Source organism: Triticum aestivum, chromosome 4B (genome assembly GCF_018294505.1).
Source record: "Triticum aestivum cultivar Chinese Spring chromosome 4B, IWGSC CS RefSeq v2.1, whole genome shotgun sequence".
Classification (NCBI taxonomy): Eukaryota; Viridiplantae; Streptophyta; class Magnoliopsida; order Poales; family Poaceae; genus Triticum; species Triticum aestivum.
Genome location: NC_057804.1, coordinates 82,554,452 through 82,564,401, shown reverse-complemented (window position 1 = coordinate 82,564,401; position 9,950 = coordinate 82,554,452). Strand labels below are relative to the sequence as shown.

At 42.9% G+C, this 9,950-nt stretch overlaps 1 long non-coding RNA gene across 22 annotated transcripts; it reads left to right on the top strand.

The window, feature by feature from the left end:
• The first annotated feature begins 554 nt into the window (after nucleotides 1–554).
• On the top strand, nucleotides 555–6,998 carry LOC123091151 (uncharacterized). Of its 22 annotated transcripts, none has more exons than XR_006442927.1 (14): nucleotides 557–998; nucleotides 1,076–1,423; nucleotides 1,586–1,759; nucleotides 2,027–2,228; nucleotides 2,380–2,441; nucleotides 2,511–2,616; nucleotides 3,456–3,611; nucleotides 3,709–3,811; nucleotides 4,031–4,167; nucleotides 4,928–4,990; nucleotides 5,069–5,179; nucleotides 5,252–5,313; nucleotides 5,929–6,002; nucleotides 6,458–6,998. It is a non-coding gene; the product is annotated as an uncharacterized lncRNA (long non-coding RNA). The 22 variants fall into 22 exon arrangements; XR_006442926.1 differs by having other exon boundaries at nucleotides 3,709–3,861; XR_006442922.1 differs by having other exon boundaries at nucleotides 3,709–3,861; nucleotides 4,875–4,990.
• Nucleotides 6,999–9,950: the final 2,952 nt, after the last annotated feature.

Below are 9,950 nucleotides of genomic sequence, written 5' to 3'. Positions count from 1 at the left end.
GGGCATCCCCAAGCTTAGGCTCTTAGTTGTCCTTGAATATTACCTTGGGGTGCCTTGGGCATCCCCAAGCTTAGGCTCTTGCCACTCCTTATTCCATAGTCCATCGAATCTTTACCCAAAACTTGAAATCTTCAACCACACAAAACTCAACACAAAACTCGTAAGCTCCGTTAGTATAAGAAAATAAATCACCACTTAGGTACTGTAATGAACTCATTTTAAATTCATATTGAACATATAAATCCCACTATGCTACCCGCCCATCTGAGGCCATTGAGCTCTATTTTGAATCTGGTCCGATCGTTTTACCCCGCGTTGTACTAGCTTGCTGGTTTTTACCCTGCTGTCAAACATCCGAGCGTTCATTTTTCTGTACGTTCGCCACTCGGGCTAGAGCATATGACAGCTGGGCCACCCTTGTGCGTGGGGCAACCGTTTCAGCGGCTGCAGCGGGTGTCGTGCGTGTGCGTGCCGATCATCCAAAGGGGGGTCGTAGTGGCGAACGTGGGTGGCAGGGCGTAACGTGGAGTGGGAGCGCGTGATTGGGGTGGACTGCAGTGAGCAGGATTGGGCAGGCATTCTCTCTCCCGTGAAAATATCTCCATTCTCTCCCTCAGCTCGCTCCCCTTCTCCGTGTCCCCGCCGCCTCCGCTCCCCCTCCCTCTCGGCCGCCTCGTCTCCTCCGCCTCCACCACCTCCTCCTCCCGCATCTCCTCATCCCATCTTGCTGCCGCCGGCTCCCCTCCTCTCCCCCTGATTTCCCCCTTCAGCTCGTCCGTCTCATCTCCCTTGCTGTTGCGCTGCCTCTTCCTCTGCATCCGTGCTCAACAGGAGGAGCCGGGGTCGCAGCTGCACCACACGACAGTGGGCAAGGGCAAGCTCTAGCGCGAGCATGCGGAGAGCTATCCACTGGATCCGGCCGGCCCAGATCCACACGGCTCCGTCAACGACACGCCCGGGGACCCTGCCGACGTGGGTGTGCCGGCATCTTCTCCATGGTATTCTCTCTTCTCCAATCCCTTCTTCCAGATTTCTCTCCTTCTCTTTCTTATGTACTCTCTTCTTGACAAAATAGAGGGGGGCGAATTAGGACGGATCCACGCTGTCGACGCCTCTTCTTTGCTCCCATGGACGAGCCCTCGCCCAGCGACCACCTCCACTCAGCTGTTGGGGAGGCTAAAATGGCAAGGGCGGCAGGAGAAATCCCTCCTCCTTGTGTTGCTGCATCACTGCATCCCCCGATATTCCAGGGTAGCTCGCCTGCCTGCTTTGAGAAGAAGAGATGGAAGGTGGAGGTGGGAACATGACGCTAGGAGGATAAGGCGTGGGCGTCACAAGAAGTGGGTTGGAGCAGGAAGTAGAGCATGCAATGCCCCTCTCTACATTGGCATCTACACAGCCAAATCAAGGACTTAAATTCCTGGTAAGACCCTCTTTCATTTGTTTTCTTTTTCTTTCATGTCTGCATATCAGCCAAATCAAGGACTTAAATTCCTGGTAAGATCCTCTTTCATTTGTTTTCTTTTTCTTCCATGTCTGCATATCTCCTTGTGTTGCTGCATCACTGCATCCCCCGATATTCCAGGAGTAGCTCGCCTGCCTGCTTTGAGAAGAACAGATGGAAGGTGGAGGTGGGAACATGACGCTAGGAGGATAAGGCGTGGGCGTCACAAGAAGTGGGTTGGAGCAGGAAGTAGAGCAGGCAATGCCCCTCTCTACATTGACATCTACACAGCCAAATCAAGGACTTAAATTCCTGGTAAGATCCTCTTTCATTTGTTTTATTTTTCTTCCATGTCTGCATATCTCTAACTTTTATTAGTTTACCCTTCTAACTTGTGTGATTAATTTGTTGGTTATATTGTTGTTACCAGCTCCTAACTTGGGTGATGGATAAATGGTTTAGATTTTGTATATAAATCTGCAGCGCTACATTGGTTTGGAAGTGAATTTGGAACCTTTGTTTAATTTAATGGCATGCTAAAGCTGATGCAGATGTCCGTGTATTTGCTAATGCTATCCATAGGAACGGCTCCTCCTATCCCCTGCTCCTCTCGCATTGGCGCAAGTCCGCCTCCTCCTCCACGCGTGCAGCAGCGACCCGGGAGGAGCTCAAGCCGCAGCGGTGGTCCATGGCGCCTTCGTTGTCATCCCCGGCTAGAGAAGCATGGACCGCAGAGACGGACGGATCTGTCCGGCCCTCGCGCCGTCATTAGTCAACTCTCAAGGTCCGTCCCGGCGTCCTCGCCTCCATCCTCTCTCACTGTCACGTACGCCCTCGTGGTAGGACAAGGCGACGTGCAAGCTGCGGCGGCGCAACGACATCTTTGCTTGTTTTTGTACTTGCTGAAACAATTGATGACGTCTTTTTCCCTGCAGGATAATGAGTTTCGACGAGTTGGAGACCCCCCAACAGCAAATTCAGTCCGACGTCTTTGATGGTAAATATTAATATTTTGTTGTGTCGTTATACTGTTTTTTCAAAGCCTAAGCTGGTATTCTTTTTCCAGAAAATAGTGGTTTGAGCCATAGTTCCAAGAATGGAGCTGGACAGTCTTTTTGAGGAAAAAAATTGATGTCGCAAAGGCCAGGAACAAAATCAATACATTAGTATATGTGCGTGCGGTAGACCCCTTTCTTTGCTTGCCAAATTAATACATTAGGCTTTTTGTTTCTTAATAGATCTCACGGTTTTTCTTTGTTTGCCAAATTAGTATATATGCGTGCAGTAGACCCCTTTCTTGTGTTACATGGCCTTGAATACACACGTGTTACATGGCCTTGAATACACACGATTCACATGACCTTTATACTCCTGAGGTGGCTGAATTTTTTGAATGAACTTCCCTACTGGCAGTATGTTCTTCAGAACCGCTGCCTAATTTTATTTCAAGAACTAATTGAGTTGGAGATGTTCCTTACTGTCACACCATACATGGCTATGCCTCCGATAGATTCTTGTGGATATTTGAAATTAAACGTGTTCTTCATGAAGATATTTTGGCGAAACTGTAGCTACCATGTTAAATCCTTTTGGTTGGGCTTCACACTCTGACTGTGCTTACCCCTTGCAATTGGGAAGTGCTTATGCGGTGTCTGTTTACCTAGGCAATACCGCAGAATCTTAGGAAACTATTTCTTAAGCAAAAACAGATAGCCTTTTGCTAGCAGTTCTTATTTTTGGAAATATTTTCCAAGGTGTGTATTCTCATATAGTCATATATTTGCGAGGTGAAAAACTAATTGTGATGCACACATTATTAAGCCCTGTACATAGGGAAATATGTCCAACTCCAGTAATTCATCATATCTGTGTGAACATGTGAATCGTGAAGGGCTACTTGAATACACACGTGAAATGTCATTTCAGGACTTAAGAGAAAATGTTGATATTATGAGGTGAAATGCTCATTTGCTTAATCTTCTAATTACCTGATATTATGAGGTGTTTTCAGGACTTCAGAGAGATGCTGATACTATGAGGTGAAATGCTCATTTAGTTAAGAGAAACGTTCACAAGGATGACTGACCGTGTGCGACACTGACCTCGACGGCGTGCCACATCATTTTTGCCCGACCTCAATGTTCACCTCGTCACCCACAGCCAGATGGTAAGTACCCACAAATCTCACACTGCTATCGGGGTGCTCTGCCTCCACCTATTTGCATTGATGCATGCTCAATTGCTTATTATGGTGCACCCTGTAGGTCGAAGACATCCCGATGAAGCAGCACTTGTTTGTCCCTTCTTTCATTGGTGGCGGGAGAAAGAGGATCCACCCACTCCCTTATGCTGATTTGAGCCTTCCTTGTGAGTTGGCTCCATTTTTGTCCTTTTATATGTGGGTGTACATACCCGAGGTGAGGAAATAAGTTCAGATTACACTAAGGTGGATCTCTCGATTAATATGCAACTTTTTTATGAATAAAAGGTCTGATATTCTAGTAAGCTTATGTGTGATTTAGTATAGAATTATGCTTTCAAGGTTGTACTAATAGATGACCTTCGCCATTCTCTAATTTTCCCTAGCATGGATTGCCTACTCTACAAGATAAAGTGCCGGTTTATGAGGATATTTTCCAAAAAGAGTTGTTAGGGTATGATATGTACTCGATTGATCTATGAGATGACTTGCTTGGTGGCGAAGGTTTTTTACATGTGCTCAGGTAACCATCTACTGACTATATCTTCTAATTTTTGCTTTTTGAGTCCTATGAAATGGTGTAAGTGAATTCATTATAAGTGGAAATTGTGGTTGGATCATGTTAAGAACTTATGCCTTCTGTAACTGATTTTGGCGAAGAAGAACAACTGCATTTTTTTCTCTAGCTTGTGAATGTTGAACACTTTGGTCCTCCTGTTGGTGCTTCTTTCTCATGTGTGTACGTGTTATATTTATGAGGTTGCTATGGGTTTGAAGTGGTTATGATCTATACTTGATGATCCATGAACTGGACTAGGCTTTCTGAATTCTGATAGAATGAGAAGCCTGCAGTAAATATCCAAATGTTCCTCTACCATCACAGCTTGAGTTAATATAATAGTTAATATATAAGGATTTGAATTTTGTTTACAATTTTTTAACCCTGACCAATATGTGGTAAAGATAATAAAACCAGCACTTTTAGTTGAGTGAAATCTAAGACCACAATTACATCGACGTGTTGCATGTATGATGTATCTCAGTTCATGTTCTTCAACATTTAAGTGTTTTGGATGATCATGCCTTGTTTCTATAGATTGCCATTTTGTCCAACGAGAATAGTGAAACAGCAAATTTAGTTAACCATCTCATATTTGCATTTGCTTTGTGATGTTTCCATTTTACCTACAATATTTGAAATAAGATCTTTTATTGCTCACTGGGAACAAGCAATAAAAGAGCTGTACTAGAATACAAAGGTTCTTGTGTCTCGCGTGTGGCAGTACCGAGGAGGGACCGACGATGGTCAGCTTGTGCATACTGGCATTGTGGTGCTTGACCAAGAGGTTTGTTTTACATTCTAACACCTGTGCTCATGGTACTGATGATTGCACCTGGCCCTAATTTGCAATGTAAATGTGTAGGGCACCCACATGTATGGCCAGATTCCTGCTGACAGCTCAGGCACGGCGGTGCCCATTCTTGCCTCTTTCCCTACGGGATCAGCTACACTTGTCGTGCTGCCTCTTGATGAGGTAAATCTGCTGCTGATTCCCACTTTGAAATTCCCTATCAGTCGTTTAATTCCTCGACTATTTGTTTGGCAGATGAACACTCCTATATCTTCATTCAAAGGAAAAGGGCAGGCTATTATGCTTAAAACACCCAGGTATCAACCTTGCCATTGTCCTGTCGTGCATTCTGAAAATTCTTTTTCTTTGCTTAGAACTGATTTTTGTCCCTTTTAAAACAGCAAATCACCATGCCCAAAAAGTGCTCGCCGCAAACTTTTTACTAAGGCCCTGTTTGGTTCATAAGTCCTAGGACTTTTTTTAGTCCCAACTTATAAGTCCCAAGTCCCTAAAAAGTCCGTACATGTTTGGTTCCTGGGACTTATAAGTCCCTATAAGACCATATTACAACTATAAGTCCCTATAAGTCCCTCCTTGAGAGTCTTATTTCATAAGTCCCAAATGCCCACTTTAAGTCCCTATAAGCCCCTCCTGTTTGGTTTAGATGGGACTTATAGGGACTTTTTTAAGTCCCTAAGCTAATAAGTCCCTGAAAACAAACACCCTCTAAGCCCTCAAAGCCTGAGGAGATTGAACTCTCTGCCTCAGCTGCCAAGGTGGCTAGCCAGGCTGAACAAGGTGCTCTTGCTGGAAATGTTGTTGAAGCTACATCTGTGCCAAATGCTCGTGCCTTTGTTTTATACCTGAATACCTTTTCTCTTCTGCACGAACCATGCTTCATATGAAATATTTGATGGCACCAAATTAAACAGGTCGGTCAAGAAACTGAGCTTATAGCTACTGAAGGTCCAAAGAACAACCTTCCTGACCACACTAAAGTCAAGAGGTAAAGACTCATGGCCAGTTACATTCAGCTGCCTCGGCATGCAATGTGGTGTCATGCCTGTTGTTTTTCCTTTACCATGCCTTCTTTAAAATCAAAAGCATCCTTCTCTATAGATCTCAGTAATGTTTTCTTCTTCACTGATGCATGCAATGCCATTTGACCAGACTTTCTTTTCTATCACTGCTGTTTTCAAACTTATCAGAGGCTCAATAAAACATCCTTCTACCTTTAAGAAGTAATATGTGTTCTTATTTCTTTCTTGTTCCATGTATAGACAATCCTTGCTGCTGCATGCAAAATAATTTGCTTCATACATGCAGACTAATTAGCCATATGATTGAACTTGCTCTGCGATAAGATTCAGCTGGTCTTCTGCTTGTTTATGTTGTCTTCTATATGATGTGCCTAATGCTTATGTCCTTGTTTTTTTATTACACTATAATTCTTCTTTTTAGTAATGAAGGACATTCAGGACAAACACTGCTGTCAAGCCAGCTGGCGCTCCAAAGAAAGCGAAGCAGTAGTTCTTCCATGGACTAGGCTAGATATGTACATACGGTGTAACCGGCGCTTCTTGAGTTCCATTTTTCCTACAGGTGCGCCAGATGATATGTCGCAATATGATGATAACTTTGGTTCCTCTTCTTTCTCAGGGTGTCTTCTATGTTCTGCTTGCTGAAGAGAGCTTCTCAGCTCTGCTGCGTCACAGCAACGGTCTGGCCATCGGGTCTGAAGATCGTCAACTCTACACAATTTTGGGCGTGCACCAGGTTTATTTTGTGCAACTTTGTAAGACAAGGCTTTGACACTCGCATAACTATGTCGAGCCACTGTCATGAAAATTCCTCTATTTAGGTCATCGAGCAAATCAAGTACTATGCATTGTAAATATCGCCGTCAGCCCTTTCTGCCTTATCTCCCTCCTTATGACAATTTCTACCTTCTGTAAATGCCGTTGGGCCATGCTGCGTAATCTAAGTCTTTTCATTCTTGTTATACTGTGTGTGCTTTCTTATGTCTTGTGTTTGCTGATAGGCTTGCTAATCTAAAAGTCCTTTACTGGTTCACCTTGCATGATAAGCATGATGTCTGTGCCTGTCGGTTCACTATTCCAGCAGATCATTCGAGGTTCTTTTTGGCCTTCTTTAAATATCGATAGGAACTCATTAGTAAATCAAAGTTAAGAATCGACAACTAAATTAAATGTTTAGCGCACAGAAACTTGATTTGTTTTTGTAAAAGGCCTGCTAACATCACACTTTCCTTTTTACCCCTCCTGATCTTGCCTGGCTCCCTGGTACAAAGGGAATGCATGCATTTTACGGAATGACTCTTCCAAATTTTATATCATTCAGCTTTTTCTATTTCGGTCTTCATGCCTTCAGTTGCTTTTCAAATAACTTGCCCAGATCTTCACAAAACTAACATTCTGCTCCGAATTTATCTAATGTGAAAACAAAAATAATGCACATTTTTTGACCTGTAAAGTAATACACAAAACAAACTGCATCGTTTTTAACAAGACCAGTATTGCTCAATAAAATGAGCATGGAACGGAAGGCTCCTACTACATCCTGAAAAAACCCTGCTTCTTTATATGACCAGCATGTTTTTTATTCCTTGTTTCTTTTTAATGTCTTTTTAAACAATTACTTAAAAGGATAAGTGTGGCCCGCTTTCCCTTTGGACCGGCGCCCTTCTCACGAATGTTGTATATTTGCATAAAAGTGGTGAGATGTATATTTGTCTATTCAATGTCCACGTTTGATCCCGTTGCGTGTCCACAAAACACATGTTTGGTCGCTCCCTATCTTTTTTAAGATGTGCTTTGTGTGCTGATGCACGCTCCATGAATATTATATCCGCATAAGGCCGGTAGGATAGATAATTTAACAGCTATTATTTGTTTTGAAACGCTCCGCTCGGTCTTTGTCCAGTAGTCACATTCCATACTACCAGGCCATATCATTGATGCATGTGATTTACCTAGGACATCGAATATTTTTTGTTCTCTCCATTTATGCACCCCATCTTCTTCCTAGAATTCTGGTACTTACCTCTGTGAATGTCTTTGCATTATTATAATTTTGTTTCATCATGAGATTGCTGGAGTTCTTCGGTTCTGTATGCACATGCAGTCAAAGGCTTGGCTGCCCACTGTTCTTGATGCACGCTACATTTATACCTTCTGACAGACCTTTGGGTCTATCACCTGAAACCATCCTCATGGAATTGGTTGAACTGTCCACCACATGTTTGGCTGAAGCAATGTTTGAGAAGCTTGGGCTCCCTAAACTAATCTACCATGTGCATTGGCTTCAACAAGGTGGATGTAAAGCAGAAATTGAATTCCATTGTACGAAAGAACGTTTCCATGCTTCAGCATGCTGGGCTAAACTGAAAACTCATGTATGTGAGGATGAGGAGACATCAATGAATCTTGCAGCCGATCTGGCCATTGAATACATGGAAAACAAAGAGAAAAAAGTACTTGTTGATTACAATTATTACCAACTAGAGCAAAATAAAAAGACATGTGCAAGAGTATCAGACAAGCTGCTAGAAAAATCAGAGGAGATCAACCAACGCAGCAACAAAATCAAACAGATAACTAAAGAGGCATGCAACTATGTGGATGAAGTGCGAGTTGCGTCAAATAAAATCCATGGTCTTACTGGTGTTGCCTTGGACCCAACTAACTCAATGTCGGTCTCTAATCTGAGACAGGCTCTCCTGGAGATTCATGATGCAGTAATTGCACTGCAAAACACTACAACCACAACATCTCAGTTCCTGGAGGAAGAAGGCATGTACTCTGATGAGGACGTGGCTGATCCAGTATACACTGGGCATTCTAATGAAGATTCTGCTGAAGATTGCCATCCAGACATGAACGACGACTACGCTCATTATATGAGATCTCCATGAGCATCATGTTCATCCTGCTAGGCTATCTGATCGCCATATGAAGCTCTATATGTATAGCTTCAATATGATGGCTTGCTTCTGTTAGGCGGGAACCAGTGTGGTTCTTACGTCCAGTCTCCATGTTTATTCTCCTGTGTTAGTTAAATAAGATATGAAGCTCTGTCTAGCTTCACCTTAGAAATTTGTCTCCTTTTCGAACTGTACCCTCATCATGTATAAGTATTGAATTCATCATGCTGTGCTAAGACAATGTAATTTATCTATGTTGTAAGTTTGCTTTTACCCATTGAGAAACTTCCTTTCAGTACCATCGCTATGCACCTGCATTAACTTGCTTTATTCTTCCGAGACTAAATCAGTGCGCACACTAGCTCAGCTCTACTTGTTACTCAGCCGGTCAGAAGCAAACCTATTTCCTTATCGATTCACTCTCACTAAAGATAATCTTATGGAGAAAAGCAAATGCTGGCCATTTGACCTACCAACAGGTACATAAATTTACTGATGCTATGCCAGATACCATTTAAGCAGCCACACATATATGCTTATCTTTGTGGTCTTCTAACAGTTTTATTTTTACTACGGCCAATCAGTTGAGCACCTGGAATGTAACAAGGAAGTGCTTGTTCACTGACCTTTCTTCTTCACAAGGTTTTTTTAAGCAGAGTTGATCACAAGACAAGAGAAATTTTGATGCTTTACAAAACTCTTGTGTTACATAGGCAGGAGCATAGCACAACTTGTATTACATAAGGACAATCACACATAACACTCAGTCTATGCATGGATATTTTGATACACACTCTAACAGTACCTCCCTTGCTCTCGCCCCTTGCGCCATCGGCGCAACGGGTCATCTAGTTGGTGTAAAACCTACTGTATTCTAACTTCTCTATGGTTCATACCCTCCGATACTACTCATAGATGCATCAAAATAAGCAAACAACACAATGAAAACAGAATCTGTCAAAAACAGAACACTCTGTAGTAATCTGTATGAAACGTATAGTTCTGGAACCC